This window comes from Rousettus aegyptiacus, unplaced genomic scaffold, assembly GCF_014176215.1.
Source record: "Rousettus aegyptiacus isolate mRouAeg1 unplaced genomic scaffold, mRouAeg1.p scaffold_m13_p_4, whole genome shotgun sequence".
NCBI classification, from domain to species: Eukaryota; Metazoa; Chordata; class Mammalia; order Chiroptera; family Pteropodidae; genus Rousettus; species Rousettus aegyptiacus.
Genome location: NW_023416307.1, coordinates 51200967 through 51225774, shown reverse-complemented (window position 1 = coordinate 51225774; position 24808 = coordinate 51200967). Strand labels below are relative to the sequence as shown.

General features: G+C 39.6%; 1 protein-coding gene across 4 annotated transcripts in view; it reads right to left on the bottom strand.

Moving 5' to 3' along the window:
• Positions 1-2334, bottom strand: part of ZNF148 (zinc finger protein 148) — a 105744-nt gene extending 103410 nt beyond the window's left edge. For 2 of the 4 annotated variants that reach the window (XM_016135192.2, XM_016135195.2), the window contains exon 1: positions 2076-2334. The gene's annotated coding sequence lies outside the window, so the exon portion shown is untranslated. Of the gene's footprint in view, positions 1-1175; positions 1747-2075 lie in introns of those variants that run through there. The other 2 variants (XM_016135189.2, XM_036219643.1) reach the window with 2 other exon arrangements.
• Positions 2335-24808: the final 22474 nt, after the last annotated feature.

The window sequence follows — 24808 nt, the reverse complement described above, 5'->3', positions numbered from 1 at the left end:
CATGAACTTACAGAAATTAAAAAAACTGATGATAACACGGTGCCTGTGAGGGGAAAGAAAACAGACCCTCTCATACTGTGATGACAATAAAAGTGGGCACGTCCTACTATGCGATATACTAAAGCATCCTACAGTAATATATAATGTACTGACATAGAAAGTTTTCCAACTTTTGAAAAATAATTCTGGATTATTTCTATAAGAAAATTTTTAATAAAAGCCTCTCTTTGCTCCAATGCTAAATTATCATCCTCCTTTAGATATCTGCTAAATGAATGGCAGAATTTTTCCACCCCTTCCCACATTTCTTTCCATCTTTCCCATTAATCTCTCCACTCTCTACTTTCATAAAAAAATTTTCATATTACCCTCTCCTCAGCTGAATTAATAGTACAATATAATGTGTACGCAAGGGGAATAAAATATTAAGGGCACACTCCTAGCCCAGAGTCCCTCTTGGAAAGCTGGTCTGGTGTGAACTCAGCAAATCCAACTGGCCTTGGTTCATTTCCCAATATAAAAATGCTAATACTCTCTCCAACCCGGATCTAGAATCATCCAGCCTCTTCAGGTTCCCCTAGACAATTCCCGACCTTGCAACTTAAGACCTAGATATTCTAGATCCTTTATTCTGCCTACCCACACTTTGTAGGCTGATGCATTTTCTTCAATATCGCCATGCCTCAGTGAGAGTATACATTCAGGAACTGTGAATGGCAAAAGGTCTCCCACCAGCCCCAGAGTTATGGAACCAATCCAGTCAATCAGACTAATTTGAGCTACAAATGGAACCTCCAAAGAAGGACCACCATGCATAGAATACCCCTCACCATTAACTATAACCCTGTGTACTGCACCCCAGGCTGAATAACGTGGCACCGGTCCTCCAGGACCATTAAAGCTGGACAGTGAAAAAGAAAACCACCAAGTCAAGTAATTTCCATTCCAGCATTTGGCAGAATAGTGTTCATCCAACCCCTAGTAAGTGGTAAGACTTCACATTTGCTAAAATCTAAACTCCATGACCTAGAGAATAGCTGTGAGCCAGGTGTTTTGCTAAGATCTGTTTCAGAGATTCTCGCATTCACTGGTGCTGTTCTAAAAAGTCTCAGACCAAACTACACAGTGAAGCCTAATTCTCAGCGACCCCAAACACTACCGGGACCCACACTTACCAGATGTCATGTATAGAAGAGCCCGAACAATTTCGGAACTAGGCCATCCTGGCCCATCTGGAATAACTCTTTAGTCCTTGGGCCAACATTTATTAACTCTACCACATCTGTCTATTCTATCATGCATTCTCTTCATATTCTCTAGTATTTAACACTCCCTCTTGCTTCAAACGCTATCCTTTCTATTCACTGAAACTCCTTATATTCATTCCTTCCTTTCTTAAGAAATGCTTCCGTTCCTTCCACCACGAAATACCTAATATCTATCTACACAATGAACACCTCCCCCCCTCCACCCCAGAATCCTAAAGACTCCTCCGCAGCCACCCCCGGCATTCCTCCACCTATTCGACATTCTCCCCCCACCCCCTTACCCGGCCTCTCTCCTTGTCCGAGCTCCCACTAGGTTTCCTGCAAGGATTCCCTTTTCTCCAACCCCTGCCCTTCCCTGCTTCCAAAGAACACACTCCGGCAGCAACAGCGACTGAGGCCTGCGGTGCATAAAGCACTGCACCAGGCAAGGTGGACAGAGACCTGGTGTCTCCCTAGCCTTTTCACACCCACACAGAGCACCCACTGCCCTCCCCAGGCAAACATCCCACCTCCTTCCCTACCCCTGACACCCTCCTCGGGCCTCGGAGGCCGCCTGCTCACCTCCGCCACCCCCGTCATTATCCTTTCTCAACCCCCCAACCCACCATCCGCGCCCGCTTCCTCCCGTCCCCTCAGCCTGCTGCTGCATTGGCCTCGGCCTCGGCCGGTCCCCCGGCCACCCGCAGCCTCGCCGCGGCGCACTCCCCCCGGGGTCAGGCCGTTACCGCCGCGCGCTGCCCCCGCGCGCCGCCCCCTCCCCTCCCCCGCCCTCCCCCGGGCCCAGGCCTGCCAGGCCGAGCTCTTTACCGCGGGCGGGCGCCGAGTCGCGCGGTCACCGACAGCACACGGCGGCGGCCCCAACCTTCCTAGGGGCCTTGAGGAGAGGGGAAGGGGGGAGGGGGAAGAACTTTTGCTGTGGCAGCTTCAGCAACAGCTCCCACCCCTGCGCCTTTCTCCTCTTCCTCCCCCTCCTCCTCCTCCTCCTCCTCCTCTTCCTCCTTCTCTTCCTCCTCCCAGGGCAGTAGAGACGCAGACATGCCGCGGCTAGAGTGCCGCCGCGGTCGCCGCCGATGCCGGCGCGGTGCATTGTGGGAAGCCCCGCACACGGGAAGCGCTCCGCGGCGCTGGCCCTCCCTGGCCTCGGGACGCAGCTGGCAAGACCCAGCGTGACTTCGATTCCGGCGCCTGCGTGTCATCAGCACAGCGTGGCCGGGAAAACTGGCCCCGAGCTGAGGGCCTGGGAGGATAGCAGTTTGAAAAAGATCAGAACTCTCTTGGATTCGGGGTCCGCCTGCAGCCTTCATTAGTGCCCAGTGCCTGAGAAGTGGAGGACTCGAGGGCTGTGTGTGTTTCAGGCCTGGGGATAAGCAGGGGGCGGGGACCTGGGTGAAAGGTTATCTGCTAGAATTTCTTGGCCTTTTCGTTTGGCCTCTCCTCCCTCGCCCTCTTCCCAGCTACCTCAAGTCGTTCGGCCTCTACCACCCTAAATGCCACCTTTTCCGGAAGCGGCAACCCTGCGGCCTTGAAACTAGCAAACCCTGTTAGTGTCTGCAAACTGAGATGCAAAATGTGAGCACAGAGGAAGATCAAGAGATCCGGCACTGGATCCCGTTGCGCAAGGTCTTAGCTGTTATTTCTCACTTACTTCACCTGCGGCCCAAACCTTCTCGGTCTGTATGTCAAAGACTTGGTAATGATCTATGTAAAGCTAGAATTGCACAACTATGTCCCATCCCTTGGAGGCCCTTTAAGTGACCTTTGCCAAATTGTGACCTCCTTACTCCTGCCTTTATTCAACTAACGTTTATTAGGCACCCTGAGGTGCTTGTGCATACTAGATGGTTGACAATTACTCATCTTTATGTCCCCACCCTCACAAGGTCAGCCATGTGATAGAAAAGGTGCTCAGTGAATGTTGAGTGGTTATGAGCATCAGAAGCTTAACCATGAGATGAAACACCTTCATTACTATTTCTTCATGATAGTCTGAAGATTTATTTAGAGTGTCTCTGCAATATTTAAACAACCTCTTAGGGGAGAGGAAACAGAAAGGCGTTAAAATACCTCTATAACCATTTCTCGACTTCTTCCCTTGTCCACACCACACCCACCTTCACACCCCTTGCCAACTAAATGCTCATCTGAATAGTGCTTTTTGGCAAAATTCCAAACTCGCATTATACACTTGTGATGGCACTGAATTAGATTAATGTCTGCAAGGTTAATGTTTCCCCAGGCATTAACCTTAGTAAACCCTGATGCCTGTTTAGAATAGCTGAGGCTCAGAGGTTCAGCTTAATTTAGATACAGGTAACTAAGAAGTGCAAGGGTAAGCCACAGCTCCACAATCAACTCTCCATGTGTTTTCTCCATTAAAAAATATAAATTTTAATAAGATGACAGTGCATATTCCGAATGCTAATTGCAACAAAACAGTTACAAGCTAGAGCAAGAGAATTATCTGGAGGACAGTCTTTTGGCAACTTCTAGTATCTGCAATGGCATCAAATTCAGATGTTAAAATAAAAAATACCTCCGGCAGCAAAGGAGCAGACTCTGAATATTAGGTAATAGGAAAACTAATAACTGAAGAGGATTGAAGTCCTGAAAGTTACACTCAATGGGCTAAGATTGGTTTGCCATTAGGAATAGATCTAGTTCTCTGTTAAGTACTGTAACTAAGAAACAAGAGAAACAACTGTTTAATATGAGCAGAATAAAGAGCAAGCACCATAGAGGTAGTGAAAGCAGAAGTGGTGATGGGGAGCAAGTTTAAGCCTTCAGTAGGTTAAATCTCTACAAATGTTTCTCAGCCCTAGTTCACCTTTCCATGCTCCTATTGCTTTCCTCTACAAACATCAGCCTTAGACATTCATCTTATTTTCCTTTTTTTTTTTTTTTAATTTTATCCTGAAATACAGACTCAGAAGAAGTTGCAAAAATAGTACAAAGTCCCATACCCCCTTCATCCGGCTTCCCCCAATGGTGACATCTCATCAAGTTTTATTAAGACATTAAAACCAGGAAATTGACATTGGTATATTACCATCAGACTACAAAATTTAATTTTTTTTTTTACTATTTTTTAAAAAGCTGCATTCCATGTGTAGATTCATGTAACCACTACAACCAAGACACAGAACTGTTCCATCATGGCAAAAGAACTTCTTCATGCTACCCTTTTATATTCACAAAACTACCTCCCATCCCGCCCCTCACCCAAATCCTGTCTTCTAGTAATCACTAATCTGTTTTCTATCTCTATAGTTTTGTCATTTCAAGAATGTTATATGAATGGAATCATACAGTATATAACCTTCTGAGATTGATATTTTTACCTAAACATAATGCTATTGAGTACCATCCAGGTTGCTTCAGGTATCAAACGTTCTGTTTTTCGCTGAGCAGTATTCCATTGGATGGATATACGAGGGTTTGTTCATCCATTCCCCAGGCAAGGTACATTGGGGTTGTTTCCAATTTTTTTGCTATTACAAATAAAACTGCTATGAGCATTTTTGTACAGGTATACCTCAGAAATAGTACAAGTTAGGGTCCAGACCACCACAGTAAAGCAAGTTGTAATCTTTTTGCTAACAGAGGGCCTTGCCTTCAATTTGTGAAAAATGCAACATCTGTGAAGTGCAAAAAAAAAAGCAAAGAATGCCTGTACAGGATTTTGTGTGAACTTAAGTTTTCATTTCTCTGGGATAAATGGCTAAGAATATGATCGATGAGTTGTATGATAAATGCATATTTAAGAAACTGCCAAACTATTTTCCAGACTATCATTTTACATTCCCACCAACAATGTATATGAGATAAAGTTTCTCTCCATCCTCACCAGCATTTGGTATTTTTACTTATTTTTTATTTTAGCTATTTTAATAGGTATGTAGTGATATCTCATTGTGGTTCTTTTTTAAAAGTGGGGAAAGAATGTATGCTCTCTCTCTACTACTTTCCGTGGTGTGCTTTTAAACAAGCTCACAGGCCCCTCTTGTTGAAAGATTTTATTACATGTCACTGTAGAGAAACACAGCTCTCCTGGGTAAGTTATAAAGTTTCTTGAAATAGTAAGTTTATACACATTACGTCTTTTTTTGACACCCTTCTTGAGATCACTCCAGGAAACATTTGTTAAGTGGGCCTAGAAGTTTTTTTTTCAGGGGAGGGGAGCTGATATACATTAAATTAAGCTGCTCAGGATACAGTCTACAGGTGGCAAATTTAAGTACCCAATAAGCCAAGCAGGTAACATGAATAGGTGAAAGAGGCCGGATGTAATGACAACGGTCAGTGAAAGGGACTGTGAAGAGCCAGAGAGTTCAAACTAGTCTCAAGCGCACAGCCTTCACTCAAAACTAGCCGATGATTTCCAAGTAGGAATGTGAAGATTAGGAAATAAAGAGAAATTAGAAATCCAAATTATTGGGCAAGCTGTCCCCAATATTAATATTGGCGACTAATTCCATTTCTTTAAAACAGGAAAGCATGTCAGACAAAACATGTCTGTGGGTCAGATTCAGCCTACAGTCATCCTACCTTATCCGCTGTGCCCTAACCTGTAGAAGGCTGGCACCACTGCTCTGACTTGTGGGATTTTCAGGGCCTTCTAGAGCCTCTTTTCTCTCCTCTGTCTCTGGCATGGGTTCTTTTCAGTCTTGGTCCTCAGGCTTCTTTAAGATATGAATGTACTTCCATCTCTTGTCCCCAAAGACTTCAGGGCTTCAGAACCTTCTGTACTAACCATCTTTTAGGTGTCCTGGAACTCTCAAGCTCAGGAGTATGTGAAAGTACTATTTGCTCTATCCACGTGGTTGCCTGCAGCATGAGCCATTTGTCAAAGCTGATTCTACCTTAATGAGAAACTTGGCTTCCTGTTGCAAAGCTCTAAATTCATAGCCTTGTCAGAGATTGGCCCACAGGAGCCCGCCTCCACATTGTGTCATTCTAACCAGACCCAATGGGCCATCTTTCCCTGAGACACCTTCAGATCTGAAGGGCACTTCCAGATCATCAATATATTCTTAAATTGATGACCAAGCTATGGAAACAACTTACACATCAATCAACAGATAAATAAAGAAACTATGGTGTAGATATACAATGGAATATTATTCTGCCTTTAAAAGGAAGGAAATCCTGCCATTTGTGACAACATGGATAAACCTGGAAGACATTTTGTTAAGTGAAATAAGCCAGTCACAGCAAGATGAATGCTACATGATTCCATTTATAGGAGGTATCTAAAATAGGCAAACTCATAGAAGCAGAGACTATAATAATGGTTGGCAGGTGCTGTGGGGCAGGGGAAGTAAGGAGTTGTTATTAAATGGGTATAAAGTTTCAGTATGCAAAGTGAATGCATTCTGGAGATCTGCTGTAAAACATGTACCTATAGTTAACAATGTGATATTGTGTACTTCAAAATATGTTTTCTTAACAAATCTCAAGTGTTGAGAGAGGGAGGGAGGGAGGTGGAGGACACTTTGAAGGGTGTTGGATACGTCTTTGCCTTGATTGCAGTAACAATATCGCCAGGGTTTGCTGCTCTTTGAACTCATCAAATTGTACACATTAAATATGTGCAGTTCTTTGTATATCAGTTATACTTCAATAAAACTGTTTTTGGAAAAACTAATTAATGGCCTACTCTCTCCTACTTAGTATGTAGAATTTAGATAATAGATTCTTGAGTTTATGAAGACAAGTCTAAGGGAAGTACTGAGTTACACTGAAGTTCATCTGCTGTGAGATAACTATGGTTTGGATGGGTATAGGGAAGGCATGAGTGAAAAGTCAAGATGCACAAGAACACAAGAATGAGGAAAATAAGATCTTGGACCAGAATGATATCAGTGGGAAAAAATAAAAATAAAGCAGCATTATAAGGATACTGTAGAGGTTAGCTTGGTGGTTAACTCCACATACTGCAAATAACCCCTCATTGGGTTTTTCCTGCCTTTACTACTTACTAGCTTCACTTCTCTGTGTTGTCAAGTGCCCCACCTAGAAAATGGGGTAACAATAATAACTTCCTCTCAGGGTCGTTAAGAATATTAAATGTTAATACATGTAAAATATAGAGTATCTGGCACATAGTTAAATGTTCCATGTGTTGTTGATAGTAGATAGTAGTAGTAGTAATAGTAGTAGTAGTAGCAGCGGCATAGTTATTTTTATTCTTACTCTTAAAAAGGACTTAAAGATGGTACTGTACCAAAATTCCCTAAAATAGAATTTGATAGGGAAAAAAAAGACAGTTCCTGCAAATGGATTGAGGGAAGGAAAAGATAAAAACTATACAAGTACAAAAAAATGATTTAAGTGGATCTTAGAGAATGTTTGGCATGGGGAATAAAAGGAGCATATGATAAGTAGATGGAGCTAGGAAAAACTAAGCAATTAAGCTGTAGAAAAAAATATGTACCATTATCAGAGAATTTATTTCTGAGCATAATCTTTGCCTGAATAATTTTATTTATAAGGCTGATAAAATTGGTCTATTGTAAAGACGTTTGCTATTTTCTACTCAGCAAATACCAGTGAATCAAGTTCCTACCTCTTTTTTCTCAAAGTTTAAGTAGAATGAAAACAAGTTAACTGCTCATATATATTAAAGCTGTAGGCTTCCATAAAATACAATATCAATTGGATTTTTCATTCTAGAGCTTTTAAAGTTTCTATACATTTGCTTACTCTCATATAGTGTGATACAATGCAGTGATGAATTTTTTTCTTGTTTTTACTGTCTTATAATTTAAATTAAAAAGCATGTTAGAATTCTGAACTTATCAGGGCATATTAAAACTACCCCATTGCTAAACAGTTATGGAGAGCAACACAAAGGAGTTAGTTTCCCCCCGAATGACCATCTTTCTACCTGCCAATGTTCAGTGTAAACATTCACTAAAAGCCCACAGAAAGACTCAACGAAAGAGGTAAAATAAGTACTAGGTTGCACTAGGATCATCAGCTATGAGATAACTACGGTTTAGAGGGATTCAAGGGAAGACAAGAGAGGTCAAGATATGCAAGGATACAAGAATGAAGTGCTGGGGTTGAGGCTGTGTTACCTTTTCGCTCACTAATTGACTTTTCATAAAGATAACTATTTTACACTTTCCTGAAAATTGTGCAGCTACATAGAACACAAGTGCTGGGTTCAACGAAAGCTAGAAGCTCATGAGAAGCTCTTAGACTAATGGAAGAGATGGATTAAAAATGCAATAATTTCAGCATAATACACTGTGATAACAGAGGTATAGAGAAAGTGCTTTGGGTTCCCTCATTGATGGAACCTATAAACTAACATATGATTCTGATACCAAAACAATACTTTCTACCTTGTTCATACATCTAAAAACATACTCGTGAAGTTCTCTACAAATATCAAACATTATACAGGACTCTCATATTTAGAGAAGCACTTATCTCCTAAAAATTAAAAATGTAAGCTTTGAAGCAAGTCCTTTCCAACACACACATCTTGAAATGATTGCAGAATAATCTTCCATATTCCATGAACGAAAGGTGAACAAGTAAGGCTGAAGAGCAAATGCAAGCTGAAAATTAGGTGAAAATGACCTATAGCGGTGATATCAAAAGGAAATGAGAGCATCACTGATAGATTCTATAGCGACGGTAGCTAACCGGCGGGAAGAGGCTGTTTTACCTTTCCTTTAGCTGATATTTCAGAAAATCATTTTCTACTTTCCCAAAGAAAATCATACAGCTACACCAGCTTCATTCTTCCCTTATGAAAAAAGAAGGAAGGAGAGAGATCAGAAGTCAGCTGATTTGGGACTTGTTTTTGTTTTCAAGAAATTAAGTTTCAACATCACAGCTAAAGTCATCACTCATTTAGGCCCCATAATGTCCGAGTCTGCATGTGTGCACCTTAGACCTGTGACATGGACAAATATGACATCCAAATTACTGATGTCCATAGAGAGAGCCCCAGGTCAACATGGAACCGTTACTGTTTTATTTAAAAAGTATGAGAAGTGTGTAGTATATTAGGAAAGTTCTCACCTTTTTTTTGTTTTTAATGTTTTGGTGCTTACAAGATTAAAATCAGTTGTTTGGAGACTCCATTTATACCAAGCACCACATTCCCCCAGATGTCAGATAGCAGAGCTGAGAAAAGAAAAAGTCTTTGAGTACAATTTAGTACTGTAAAATCTTTATCAGGGCAGACACATCCCTATGGCACACATTGCAAAGAACATTGTTACCATCACTCTTAAAAATCATAGGTTGTATTCTAGACTCACAGAAAAGGGGAATTATGGCTTTAAAATCTGAATATATAGTGAATTAACATTAAATGTACTCAATACATTCATGAAGTATGGATTTTAACATTAATTCAAACGTTTAATATTTACTTTATAGCTACTTTACATGAGTAAGAGAAAAGCATACACACACACACACACACACACATATGTATATATATACATATCCACATTGTGCTGTAGCTTTCCCAACGGACCCTGACAGGTTTGTTTATCGCAAGACCAAAAGTCTCTTAGGCCATAAGTAGACATTTTGACCTCATTTCTGACCTCTTCCTGGGCAAAGAGGAGAGAATAATGTCAAGTAGAGCAAAGAACTTAGAGTTTGAGACCTCCTCTCAAACAATTTTTTTAAAAACGGTAATGTCACTAGGGTGAGGATCAACCCTGCTTTCAATCACTCAGTAACATTTTTTGAATGCCTAGTATGTTTCAGGCAATGTGCTGAGTGTTAACAATATTCATTTCCTTGAGAAATCCATACATTTGTAATTTTATTCAATCAAATTATTATCGAATTTCTGATTCTATACCAAATACTAGCAATACTATTGGCAAATAAAATGATCTTCTTCCCCAAAAGGAGCTTGCCATTTTCATTTGTAGTAAAACATCGCGAAGAAGCTGCTTCGCTTCGGAAGGATACATTCTAAGACAAAGCTAAGCATGGGATCTTGGGGCCACCTAGCCAAGCCCCATTGCCAGCACAGCTTTCCTAAGGAGACCTTTACGCTGAGACCAGAAAGGGAGGAGCGTCGGGGAGAGGGCATCTGGTGGAGCTCTGCGTGGAGGAAGGAGTTGGCAGTAGAGTCTTAGAGACGACAGAGAACTTAGGGCGTTCAAGGACCTGCCAGTCATTCTGAATGAATGAGAGCAGGAAGTGGTGAAAAATAAAAATGAGACTGCCTCGGAAACCACCAGTAAGCCTCAGAGTGCCTCCTCGGCTAAGCTGAGGCATCTGACCTTTATCCCAAGAGCAGGTTTCCCCAAAGCGTGGCTGGGTGGTAAACAAGAAGATTTTAAATGGTATACAGACCAAAGTTTTTTATTTTGGTACCTAATGGATTTAATATGCATTAGAAAAATATATAACTCATACATCCAGCATATTACTTCTCTTAAATTATTGCTTAAGATGAGGCTAAGTGACAAAAGTGATTCGATTTAGACAAAAAAATGAATATATTATATTACAGTTGGTACAGAAACAACTATAAATGACTGATGTTTTGGAAAAACTGCCTGAGACCAACAGATTGCCATTGAAGGATTTTATTCTGGGAAGTAAAATGACAAGCCTTCTGAGTTAGAACACTCTAGTTGTGGAGGATGCATTAGGGTAATGTTTGTCAAACTTCTGGTTAAGTACCATTAGTGAATTCTGAAATAAAATTTAAACTTGTAACTGGAAGAGTTTTTTTCAATGAAACATGATAAAATAAATATTATCAGTCAACTTCACAAATAATCAGACAGCACAACACATAATAACACTTCTAAATATATATATATATATATATATATATATATATATTCACATATTCATGTGTATTTACTGGATCTCAATATAAAATATTTTTTCCTATAGGTCAAGATCAAAGAAAGTTTAATAGCTACTGGAAATACTCCAGTTAAGAGGCTATTGCAGTACTTTGTTCATTCATTCAACTAGTATTCATTGAGCACATATTATATGAAAGTAGTTGTTCTAGACCCTGAGAATATAGTTAGTAAACAAAATAGATAATGTTCCTGATCTCGCACGGTTTACATATTGGCGAGAAGAGGATATAACGAGCAAGTAACCAAATAAATAATAAGACAATTTAAGAGATGGCAAGTTTTAAAAAGCAATAAGTCCAAAGGAAAAATGTAAGCTCCACACAAGTTAATTTTTCACTGCTATGTCCTGAACACTGAGAAGAGGAATAGTGTTTGGAAAATAGCAGTTGCTCAGTAAGGGATAAATGAGAGATATTGTCGAATATCCCTCAACAATTGAATAAATGAGGGATAGTATTGATTTCACTTAAGTGGTGACGATAGAAATTAAGTAGATGGGTTCAAGACATATTTAAGAAATAAACAGGGCTTCGTGAGAAAAAAAAATTGGACACTGAGAGATAAAAAGAAGAGAAATGATTTCTCTACAGCATATTTTAAATATAGTAACCAGGGTGATAACATGATTTCTCCACTCCTATCCATGGTTCCCTTTTATGCTCAGAATAAAACCCAAATCCTTACAATGGCCAGTAAGGCTGTCCATGATCCAGACTTTGGTACCTCTGACCTCATCTCTAAGAATCTGGCAAACTTGCTGTTTCTCAAACCCCTAGTTAAATGTCCGGTGAAGGTATTTAAACTAGCTGTTCCCCTCTTCCTGAAAAGTTCTTCTCCCAAATATTCATATAGCATAGTCCTTGCTTCCTTCAAGTCTCTTTTTTCATGAAGTCTATTCTGACAACACCATCTGATACAATTCACTTTCCACGACATTCATTGCTCTGCCTGCTCAATTTTTCCCCAATAACATTATAGATATGGATATAGATGATATAGATATATACAGAGAGAGATAGATAGATCTCATGTCATATAATTTATCTATTATCTTCATGGTCTCTCACCTCAAAAGAATAGAAACTCTCCTTGAGCCTAGAGTACTCTTGGCACACTATAAGTGTTCCATGAATATTTGTTGAATGAAGAAATGAAAGATGACTTTCAGGTTTCTGGTTTGAGCAACTGGGTGTATGGTGGCTCCCAGAGGCAGAAACCACAAGAGATTTGGTAGAAAATAACAGTTCAGTTTTGGACATCCTAAGTCTGTCTGTGAGACCAACATCAAGGTGGGATTTACCGTTAGGCAGTTGAACACAGGGATCTGGCACTCAAATAAGCTGGAGATATAAATTTGAGAGTCGCTAGATTACAGATAGCATTTTAATGGGTGACATTGGCAAGAAAATATATGTAGAAAGAAAAGAAGAACCTTGAGAAACAGTGGGAAGTGAAAGGCAGAAACATCAGAAGAGCCCATGAAGTAGAGAGAGAGGAGGATAAGACAGGGAATTAGGGAAAACAAGGAGTTGTAGAAGTCTATGGGAAAGTTGTTTTAAGAAGGGAGATATATTAACTATCTATGCTGTGTAACAATCACCCCAAATCTTAGTGGCTTAAAATGAAGCACATTTATTATCTCTATTTCTGCAGATGAGGAGTTGGTGCACCACTCAGCTGGGTCCTCTGTTTTAATATATCTCACAAGGCTGCAATCAAGGTGTCAGGCAAGGCTGCAGTCTCATCTGAAGGGTTAACTGAGAAATGATCCTCTTCCAAATTGTTGGCAAACTGTTCCAATTATTGGCAGGATTCAGTTTTTAGAGGGCTATTAGGATGAAGGTCTCAGATCCTTCTCATGTGTTTCTCCATAAGGCACCTCACAACATGGGGGCTTGCTTCAACAAGGCAAACATGCAAGAAGACTCAGAGAAAGAGTGCAAACGAGTCTGTTATAACTTAATTTTGGAAGTAACACGTGATCTCATCTCACTTTTGTCTTATTCTATTCACTAGAAAAAAAGTTACGAGGCTCAACCCACATACAAGGGCAGGGGATTACAAAAGGAAGTGCATACCAGGAGGTGGGGATCACTGATATCTTTCTTCAAAATTGCCTCCTACAGAAAATGTGTCAGCAGTGGTAAATGTTGTAGAGCAAGCAAGTATCCAGGAGATTTGGCAAGGAAGGGAAACCATTTGTTACTTTAAGGAGAGCTGACTTAGGAGACTAAGGAAGCAAAGGCCAGACTGTGATGGACTGAAGAAGAAGTTATAATGAAAGAAGCGGAGATAGCAATCCTAGACAATTCTTTCAAAATACTTAGATATGAAGGAAAGGATTGAGATAGGGTGGCTAAAGGAAGAAATGGAGTCAAAGCCAGACTGTAGGGTTGTTTTTATAAAATTGGAAAAGATGTGAATATGTTTAAATGTTATTGGATAGACATAAATAGAAGGAAGAGATTGTGGTCAGAGATAGACAAATCACTCACATGGTTTTGTAAGTCCCAGAGAAAAAAAATGACAGACAAAATAACTACCATTTATTAAGCCCTTACTTGTCCAGGCTTATTGCATTAAATGCTTTACCTGTACTATCTCATTTAATTCAACTCTCAAAGGTAAGACTGTTATCACCATTATATAGATCAGGAAACAGGCTGAGAAACTAAATAACTTGCCTAAGGTCACATAGTAAATGAGAGGAGTAAAATTTGAATTCAACTTCTATGCCAGTAGATTGCTTGCTGCATCTGCATTACCTAGGAACTTCTTAGAAATGCAGATGATGAGGTCCAGCTCCCAACCCACTGAATCAGAAACTCTGAGGGCAGAGCCCAGTAATTTGTAGTTTAAACATGTCCTGCCCTCCAGATAACTCTGAAGTGCACTGAAGTTTGAGAAGCACTGGACAGGTGTGGTAAAGGTGAGAGACAGGGACAGGTTGGAGAATTATTAAGAAGGTTAAGGGAGAGTAACTGGGTGAAGAAACTGAGGATGACTTCTAGGTTTCTAGCCTGGGTGACTGAGAGAGAAATTACCAGAAGAGGAAGGCGGTTTGGAAAGAAGGATGATAAATTCAGTTTCGGACATCGATTCTGAAGTTCTTGTAGGCAAACAGGTAGAGCTCTGTAGTAGGCAAATAAATATTTGTATCAGACGGTTGAAGGAAAGTTCATGACAGAGACAAGCCTGCCTGTACTGCCTGCAGCAAGAGTACAAATACTCACTTACTGTGGGCCTAACTATTTAGAGGTTATAACACGAACTAACTTATTGTTAAGTAAAATACACCATCTTCTTTTACCTTGGCAAATATATCTTTATAATGAGAAAAAAAATTTTTTTTTTTTGGTCAATGCTGTTTATGTGACTGAAACTTGGAAAAATGGCAAAGACAACTTGGGAGTTCTGTTAATGGGTTGATTGAAATAGGTGATAAAATATACATATAATTCATGAATTATTATTTCTTTTCTCCATGAAATTTATTTTTCATGCCTTCATTTTAGCAAAATTTTCAATAATGTTGTTATGATGAAGATTTTCACATAATTTGTATTCAATTGACAGCAGCGATTATTTGAAGGACTAAAAAATAAATGTAAGTACATGAAATTTTAATAAATTTTTATTTAAAAATGTAAATCAAAGAAATGTAAAAATTTTTAATTATCTTTCATGTAAGTTTTTTAAAGTTTTTTCTTCTAAACTATTAAAACCATTTTAAAAAGCAAAATACAGATTATAATTAATGAATATCAATTTAGATTAAAATTAAAGTTGAAAGTTTTTTTGAAAATTTAAATCTTATTAAATATTTTTATAAAGATAGAACTATTAGTAATTCCAGTAACATCTAGTTATCTTTTGCTATATAACAAATCACCTCAAAATGTAGTGGCTTAAATTAATATTTTATTTCTCACCATTCTGTGGCTTGAATAGCTGTTTTTTCTACTAGTCTTTCCTAGGGTCACTCACAAGCTTGAACTAGGGGCATCTAAAATGAACTCACTCACATGTTCAAGGCCTTTGAGGGGATACCTATGAGACTGGGACCTCTCTCTCCACATGGGTTCTCTTCATTCAGTAGGCTGAATAAGGGTGGCTTCTTTATATGATGGTTAGATTCCAGAGGAAAACCAACGCTTCCAGGCCTAAGGACTAGGCCCTAAATAGGCAGACCTTTCTGCCACATTCTATTACTCAAAGCAAATCACAAAATCAACCCAGATTCAAGTGGAGAGAACCAGACTCCATCTCTTGATGGGAGAAATGGCATGAGTGGACAAGAATGGGAAGAATTATTGGCAGCTACCTTTGCAAACCACAGTAAATCTGGTTGCCAATGTAAAAGATTGGTTATTTACATAGCTTCACATACATTATGCCCAGACTTACATATATAAAAATTTTAAACAACATATTAAATAACAAAATATATAATAACAACAACATTGTTTACTATTGTAAGAAGTTTCTCTGCCATTCCATGCAACTATTGTGACTACCAGGAGAATCACAATTTAGAACATGAAGAGAAGCAATAAATGGATGTTTAGCTCTACTGGGAAACACTGTTATGTAATAATCTATTATACTCATTCTGAGAGGAAGAATTTGACAAGTTAATTGCCTAAATACTTACCCTGCTCAAATCCTCTCCAAACTCAGTGTCAGCAGCACAAATTTGGGAGCAGTTACCTTTTGTTTTGGTGACATGGGGCAAGAGATGTGGAGAAGTATTTCCCTGGGACCTGAGTGGATGTTTAAAAATATGGGTCATACTGTACCTGTGCTGAGTACTGGATCCTGAGTGACAAAACTGCCCAGGTAGTACTCAATTAATTTACACTATATATATTTGCATAGGTAGGGACCTCCAAAGTACAGTCTAGGGTGGTACCGGGTAGCTACCACTGGATAGGGCACAACATGAGCATAGAGGAGAGATAATCCAAGGAGAGTGGGAGGTGTGAGGAGAACACTGGCCAACAAGGATGCAACTCTGAGGTATAAACACATTGTTTACAGAATGAATAGACTGAACTATCCATCAATAGGGGAAATAATTAAATAAATTGTGATGCATTCGTTTTTTGAAATATTAAGAAACCCCTTTCTCTCATTCCATCTATCTCTGTCTCTCTTTCCATAAATATATATATGTATGTATGTGTGTGTATATGTGTGTGTGTAATACACTGATCTCTAGAGTAAAACAAAAAGAGCCAGCAAGATGCAGCACAATAGGCACAACATGATTTGTGTTATATTTATATTATACACACACTCAAATCGTGACTGTATGCACAAAGGATGAGAGCAAATATTCCAAACTGCTAAGAGTTTGAAGGGTAAAGGGGAATTTCATATATTATTCAGCCACCTAAAATAACTGGTCTCTGAACGTGAGTTTTCTTTAATGAAAAACACAGATAATAATAGTAATCACCTCATAGTTTTTTTTTAATTGAGATATAATTCACTCACCATAAAATTCACACTGCACAATTCAGTGTTTTTGAGTATATCCACAAAGTCATACACCATCACCACTATCTAAGCCAGAACATCTCATTCCCCCGTAAAGAAGCCCCGGATCCGTAACAGTCACTCCCCACTCCCTCTTCCTCCCAACCCCTGGTAACCACCACTCTGCTCTCTGCCTCTATGAATTTGGCTATTCTGGGCATTTCACATTAATGGAATCATACAATATTTTCCAGGTTCATCCATGTTATACCGCGTTCCTTCTTATGGCTGAATAATAATCCATCGAATAAATGTATCACAATTTATTCATTCATCAATTGACAGACATTTGGGTCATTTTCATTTTTTGCTATTATGAATATTGTTACTATGAAAATTCCTGTATAAGTTTCTGTTGTAGGAATATGTTTTTATTTCTCTTGAGTACAAATCTAGGAGTGGAATTGCTGAGTCATAAGGTAACTCTATGTTTAACTCTTTAAGGAGCAGCTAAGCTCATTACTATAGCAGCTGCGTCATTTTACATTCCCATCAGCAATGTATGAGGGTTCCAATTACTCCACATCCTAGCCAACACTTGGTAGATTGTCTTTTTTATCACAGCCATCCTAGTGGATATGAAGTAGTATCTCATTATGGTTTTGATTTGCATGTCCTTCATGGCTAATGATGTTGAAAATCTTTTAAGTGCTTATTGCCTATTTCTATATCTGGAGAAATGTGTATTTCTTTTACCCAATTTAAAATAGAGTTATTTCTGAAGTATCCTACAATAGATGATTGGCTAAAGAAGCTATGGTACATATATACAATGGAATATTACTCAGTCATAAGAAGAGATGAAATACTGCCATTTGCAACAATTAAGCAAAATAAGCCAGACAGAAAAAGTTGAAAATCACATGATATCATTTATATGTAAGATAGAAACCTAAAAGCAACAAATGAACAGGACAAACAAACAGATTCATGGACATGGACTATAAACTAGTGGTTACCAGGAGGTAGGGGAGAGGGGAGGAGGGGGGAGGTAGATGAGGTAAAGGTAGGGAAATAAGGGGAGAGTGAAGTGGGTAAAGGGGATCAAATATATGGTAGCTGAAGGAAACTGGACTTTGGGTGGTAAACACACAATAGAATATACAGATGTCAAATTATACTGTACACCTGAAAATTATATAATTATATTAACCAATGTTACCCCCAATAAACTTAATTTTTAAAAATAAAAAATAAAAATAAAAAAAATAAAATCGAGTTATTGTCTTTTCATTGTTGCATTGTGGGAGTTCTTTACATATTGTGGACATTAATTCTTTATCAGGTATGTGATTTGCAAATATCTTTCCATTCTATGGACTGTCTTTTCACTTTCTTGATAGTGTCCTCTGAAACACAAAACCTTTTAATTTTGATGAAGTCCAATTTGTCTATTTTTTTTATTACGCATGCCTGCATTGTCATATTTTAAGAAACATTGCTTAATCCAAGGTCACAAGGATCTATAACCTACGTTTTCTAAGATTTTTAGCTATAAAACTAATAGTTTCAGATCTTACATTCAGGGTGTTGATTCATTTTGAGCTAATTTTCACATATGATGATAGGTTTCAGAGTTCTTATGATGAGTCAACAAGATAAATATCACATACTACAAGGTTAAAGTTAGTAAGCTCTAAGTGACTGAGAGCTAGTATTATTGTATGACTTGTTTAAATAAACCACCAAACACACAACAGTCTTTGAACAAGATTAATCTTATTACTTCATGATCACCTCTTCTTTTTGAGAAAAAAAACAACAACATAATAATCACCTTGTTTGGTTGCCCACTTTTCTCACCATCCTTGGTAACTGCTAGTTGTTCCCAAAAGACAAAGACTTGCCACAGGTAGAGATTTCAAAGCCGAGGAAGTTCCCAAGGGCAGCCCCAGCACGACCCCGGACAATGAGGCCCCTCTGGTACAAGTATAAAGTTTCCCAGGGTGACTGACTGCACGGGAGGAAAAAGATGCATTTCTATGAATAAGTTATTTGTCATGAAACGTCATAGTTTCATCCTTGTGTTTTTTATGTGCATGTGCATCTACAGTTCTTCACATATGTTTTATGAATAATTAATTAACTTCTGAGGATTCACCCGCTACCCAAATGCTCTAATTAAGTCAGTGATCCAGCTACCCAAATATGCCAAATATCCTCTCTGGAGCTTCAGTATTTGCAGTGGCTCCACGTGGATCTTTCTTTGGGACAGTCTCAGGGTTTTTCATGGTGGTGGGTAGGGAAGACTTTGTCCCTAGGGTACATTTGGCAATGTCTGGAGATATTTTTGGTTGTCACAACTGAGGGGACACAACGGAGGGGGCATGAAGTAGAGGCCAGGGGTACTGCTAAACATTCTACAGTGCGCAGGACAACCCGCCAAAACAAAACCTTATCCAGCCCCAAATGTCAAATGTGCAGACTACATATATGTGCGTTGACTATACTTACACCTTGACCTAGGGCAGCAAGATGTGATGGCTCTGGAATCAGATACACCTGAGTTCAAATCTCTGCTCTACCACTGACCACCTCTGTGACCTTTTCCAAGTTCCTTAAACTCTCAGAGCCTTAGTTTTTTCATCTAATAATCACTCTACTGTATATACATATAAAATCATTTAATATATATGACAATCATCTAATACATATTTTAAAAATTAATATACATATAATGTGCGGCATAGTAACTGGCACACATTAGTCAAATATCAGCTCACATTAATGTAGGTACTAGTGATATCCTAATAAAAATCATACTTTAGGGTTAAAGCCAGATTTATTAGGTTCATTTACATAGAGTAAAATCACCCTTTTTAGGTGTACAGTTCAGTGAGTTTTGACAAATGTACACAACTGTGGAATCACCACCAGTCAGGGGATCGAACAGTTTCATCGCCCCCAAATTCCCTCATATCACTTCGTAGAAACTCCTTATTCCACTGATCCACTTTCTGTCCCTATCAATTCTTTGCCTTTTCCAAAATATCATGTAAATGGAATCATAGAGCATGTAGCCTCATAGAGCCTGGCTTCTTTCACTTACATAATGCTTTTGCGATCCATCTGTGTTTCTTGTACATATTGGTTGCCTTGTTCCTTTTAATTGCTGAATAGTAGTCCATCGTTTGGTTGTACCTCAGTTTGTTTATCCATATATCAGTTGAAGGACTATGGGTTGTTCCCAGTTTTTTGGCTTTTATGAAAATAGTTGTTATAAGCATTAACATTCAGGTCTTTGTGTGAACATGTGTTTTTATTTTCTCTTGGAATAAACAAGTTTAACACCAAGAGTGAGATTTCTGAGTATTATAGTAAATGTATGTTTAACTTTGTCAGAATCTGCTGAACTGTTACCCAAAATGACTGTATCATTTTGTGTTGTTGATCTACAACTTAGCTGGCATGAGGTATTGTCAGCTTTTGTTTTGTTTTATAATTTAATTTTAGTCATTCTAAAAGGTAGGTGGTCATATCTTACTGTGTTTTTTATTTGCATTTTCCCCCTTTGTTTTGATTTTGTTTTACAACATGCAGACTACTTTGGATGCTTTAAATCTCACAAATATATAGATATATTAAGTGGATAGAAACAAACAGCATGTTCATACTGACAAGAATTAAATGCATGCCTTCTCTCCACCCTACCATCTCCAAAGTGACTGTTTCCCCATTTCCCATAAGAAAAGAAATGTCTGGTTTTGTACACTCTCTAGCAACCCGGAGTTGCAGCCAATCTGCGTCATCCTCACTGTGTAATTAGCGGCTGGAGGTGCCCACGTGTCTCATTTTTAGGATGCTGTGGGCTACATTTGGCCCAGATTAGGTTATACTTTAGGCATTTCACAGCATATCTCTTCTTTTCCCCCCAACGTTCCATTTCTCAGAAGGCTCTTAAAAGAACAAATAAATCTAGCATCGAGTGAAGAGTTTTGCTCTCTGAGGACATTGGGGTGATAGGGACGTCCATCAGGGAACCCTCTCTAACGCAGGAAAGGAAGGGAAAACAAAACCCACCAGCTCTCAGTGCCAGAGTCTCAAACCCAGCAAAGAGCATACTGCTTCACACACTAAAATCATCCGTCCACAAGAATTCTGTTTGTTTCACCCAGCGGGCACTGGCTGCCCACATGTCCCTGTTCTCTTCCCCCTTCTTCTCATATAGAAGCCATCGCCCCCACCACTTTTCCTCACTTTCCTAATTCTGGTTACCAGAGAAAATGCAGGATCCCCAGTTAAATCTGAATTTCAGATAAACAAATAAATTTTTAGTTTAAGTATATCCCATGCAATATTTAGAAACTTCCTCCATTGCCAATGTTGGAGAAGCTAGTTTATTTTTATTAAGGAAGTCAAGCTCTTGCTTAAGGAGAAAGAGAGACAAGAACTTATTTCATTTTTTAGTTCTATGCTTTTTTTTTTTTCCAGAGACAGGTTATATTGACAGCTACTTATTTTCCCCAAAACTGCATTAGTCATGAGTTCTCAGAAACAGAAAGGACCAAAGCTAGATGACAGTGACCTGCTTTTCAATAACAATTCCTGTTTAAAAAAATAAATTTTAAAAATGCCCCTTCTGGGCCTGCTTTATGTAGTCAGATGAAAAACTGACTACCCTGCCTGTTCAACGCAGCATGGCTAGAAGAAGCAAGCTAGTCTTTATGAAAGGGTCACTTGAACTAATTTCTGGGAAAAGCCTGATATAAATTCATTCATTTAATTTTAAACTTTTTGAGTCATTGCATGACTAGCAAACCCACTAGTAGGGAACTTGCCCTACAGAGAAGGGCAGAAATAAATCCAAACACTCCGGTTAACAAGAAAACAAAGGCAATACATAAATAGAATAGAATAAACATTACTTTTAAAGTAAGAGGAAAACTATGTATTGACTGCCTCTTACGTCTGAGTTCCCTATATACATTATCCGAATATATCTATTTTTACCTAACATATTTGTGGGTTATATGTTATGAAACTCTAAAGAGTTTAATAATTTCCCCAATGCTAGTGGAGTAGCTTGGATATGAATTGGGATCAGTCCAATTCTGGAATTTGGTCTCCCTACTAATTCACACAAATCCGACACCATAATTGTCCAGGAGAAGGAAAGAGAAACCTCCCAGTAAAAATGTTCAGTAGTGCGTGGGAATTATTACGATGGATCGGCCCCACAGGACAAAGCCCATGAGTCCACCAACCGAGCAGGACCCAATCAGGCGGTTTCAACAGTGACACGAAGGATGGTTTTGAGGTGCCACAGCCGCGGGTTGTATAAGAGGCAGCACTGAGGCTTCAGTGAAAGGTCAGGAGTGGAGACTGGTATCCAAATGTCATTGACACAAAGGGAAAACAAAAAATATTTTGTAATTGCCAGAGAGCAGAGAAGGGGGGACATCAGGAATCCAGGCAGGCAGAGAAATCTGATGATGTTTCTAGCCACCGAAGCACTATAAGGTGACTGTGATTCTGAGGTAATGTCTGGCCAGCCATGACTTGGTTAGGGACTGAGATTTGTGTCCTCAGGTGCGAATGCCAACAACAACAAGAGTCTATACTTACATAGCACTTTCCAGGTGCCAGGCTCTGCTCTAACTGCTGTACATCTATTAATGTGTTTAATCCTTACAACAACCCGAGGTAAGTACTCTTACTATCTTCCTTTCATCTGTGAGGAAACTGAGGGAGAGAGAGGTTAAGTCACTTGCCCAAGATCCCACTGTCCTGGCTCCAGCCTCTGTGCTCTTAGCTATCACGCCGTACTGCTATGTAAGTATCTGCACCCACCCAGAAGGCAGACCGAGGCAGTGCCAGTAAAGCCTGAAGAAAGGATTGAAATTATGAATCGAGATCAGCTTACCAAAGCAGAGCTCCAAATGTTAGAGTAGAAAAGTCAGCTGAAAATAGCCGTAGCTAGTTAAAGGAGGGGCAGAGAAAGAAAAGCCACTGGAAGACAAAGAAGAGAGAATTGGAGAGGTGGGAAGGGAATCAGGAGCGCAAGAGCAGGGGAGCTGAAGGAAGAGAACGCTTCACAAAGAAAGGTTATCTACAATGGCCAGTGCTGCAGAGATCCACATGAGTGGGGCCTGAGAAACGAACATTGGAATTGGCACTTTGAAGCTTGTGGGTTGATGAAGATGTGGGTTATTCTAAAACGAAGGCCGAAATAACAGTGTGAAGTGTATTTCCTCTCAGAACAGTCCAGCATAAATAGTTAGGGCTCATATAGCCATGATTTCTTGTTGGGGATCCATGCTCCTCCTACCTCATTTTTTATCTCAGGTCTAAAATTACTGTTCCTTTGTCTAGCTTCACCTCAGTCTAGCCAGCCTGAAGGGAAAATGCAAAAGTGGATAGCATGCCCCTTCCTTTTAAGAAGATGGTTCAAAATTTACCTACCTCTAAGAGAACCTGGAAGATACCATCTTTAGCCGGGCAGTCTGGTACTCAGCTAAAACTGATGGGTTCTATCTCTAAAGAAAAGAAAAAATGAGATATTGGATAACTCTCTACCATAGAGGCTGTTGGTCATCTTTGCAGTTTGTTTCATCTAGTGGGCTATCGGAAGCCTGCAGGGGAAAGATGGAGTGAATAGAGAAGAGAAGTACCAGCTAAGAAGGTTGGTGGTCACTGAAAATAGAGAAGATGAGGGTAGTTTGAGGAGCAGCAGAATAGAGAAATGGTACAAGATGTACAAGAAGGGGAGAATTATGTGTGCTTGTGGAGAGCAGAAAAAAACTGGAGGGAAGAGAAAGACCAGATGCTAGAGAGGGTAAGGACAGCTGGAAAGGTCACCCTTGGTTTCTTTCTTTGAAACAAGAGGGAAGGAGACAAGATATAGAGACATTACAATGTGGAGAAAAGGGAAGTTGAGCAAACCTGGGTTCAGGTGGCCCCGACTCCAGCGATGCAGATGAGATTAGCCTCCCTGTTTCCAAATGTGAAGGCTGCTGGGAGTTCACAAAATGGAAAGGTGATGCTCCACGTGCCTGACTAGCATCCAATCCTGGGCCACCCTGCCTCTCAGGAGGAAATTAATGAATATGCACTACCGCCCTTCTACAGAGTTAGAGCCCTGGGGCAGAGCTGCTTCTCACCTGGAAAGCCAGACACCATGGACACGGAGTTGGCTCTCCCTAATATTTGTTAAATAAATGAATAGATGAATGAGTGAATGAACAAACGCATTTCATACTCCATGACTTTGGAGAGTTGCACATGTTGGGGACATTTAAATTCCTCTTCAAGTAGTGTAATTCTTGCAGGCTGACATTTGTTTCAACCTGCTCCCCTCTTCTCTAAAACATGAGAACGACGTGTTCCCTGGAATTGCTGAGACTATGGATCTTGCTAGGCAGTATCTAGGTCTTTTACTCGAGTTGTTAGAGGAGCTTTTGAGAATTCACTCAGGCTAAATGTTAACTCCCTCCAGTTTAAAGAAATAGCATCGATAATATTTTTTTCTTTAAAAAAATATCCATTCACGGGAGTTCTTTGTGTGTATTTGTTTCCAACCGCCATTTGTCGCGTTGTTTCAGATGTCAGGCAAGCCATGACATGACTCAAGAATCCAGGTATTTCAGACAAAGTAAACAACCTCCTCTAACTCTCCACCATTAATTTATACAGTTAATTGTTTCTCATTTCTACTTTGTATTTCAGGAAATTATATCCAGGAGGATGGTGAAATTAGAGGGGGAGAATCAGATCAGATGTTGCCTTATCAGCCATCAACCACCCACAACATCAGAAAGCCTTTTATTATGAAGTTATTGCATGAGGTGCTGTGTTGAGGACTAAACAAACAAAACAGCAAAGAGCTAATGGCTGCTGCCTGGGCTGGGGTCAACACAGGCTCAGAGTCCTCTTCCTGTAGGACAAAAAGCCAATTCTGTTGGTGAGACACACAAACACCTTCATTACAGAGAAAAAAACTTCAGGTTCTGCCATGACAACTGCAGAAATTATAAGCAAGCGGAATGATTACATCACTTCTAATTACAATTCTTTTTTCTAGGTCCAACGTGAGGAAACAGCGTGTTTGCTTGTATCCTCACCTCCAGACTGCCAGCCCTCCAAAGAGACTTCACCTTCTGAAGGGCAAAGCTGTCTCCAGTTTTCTACCCTACG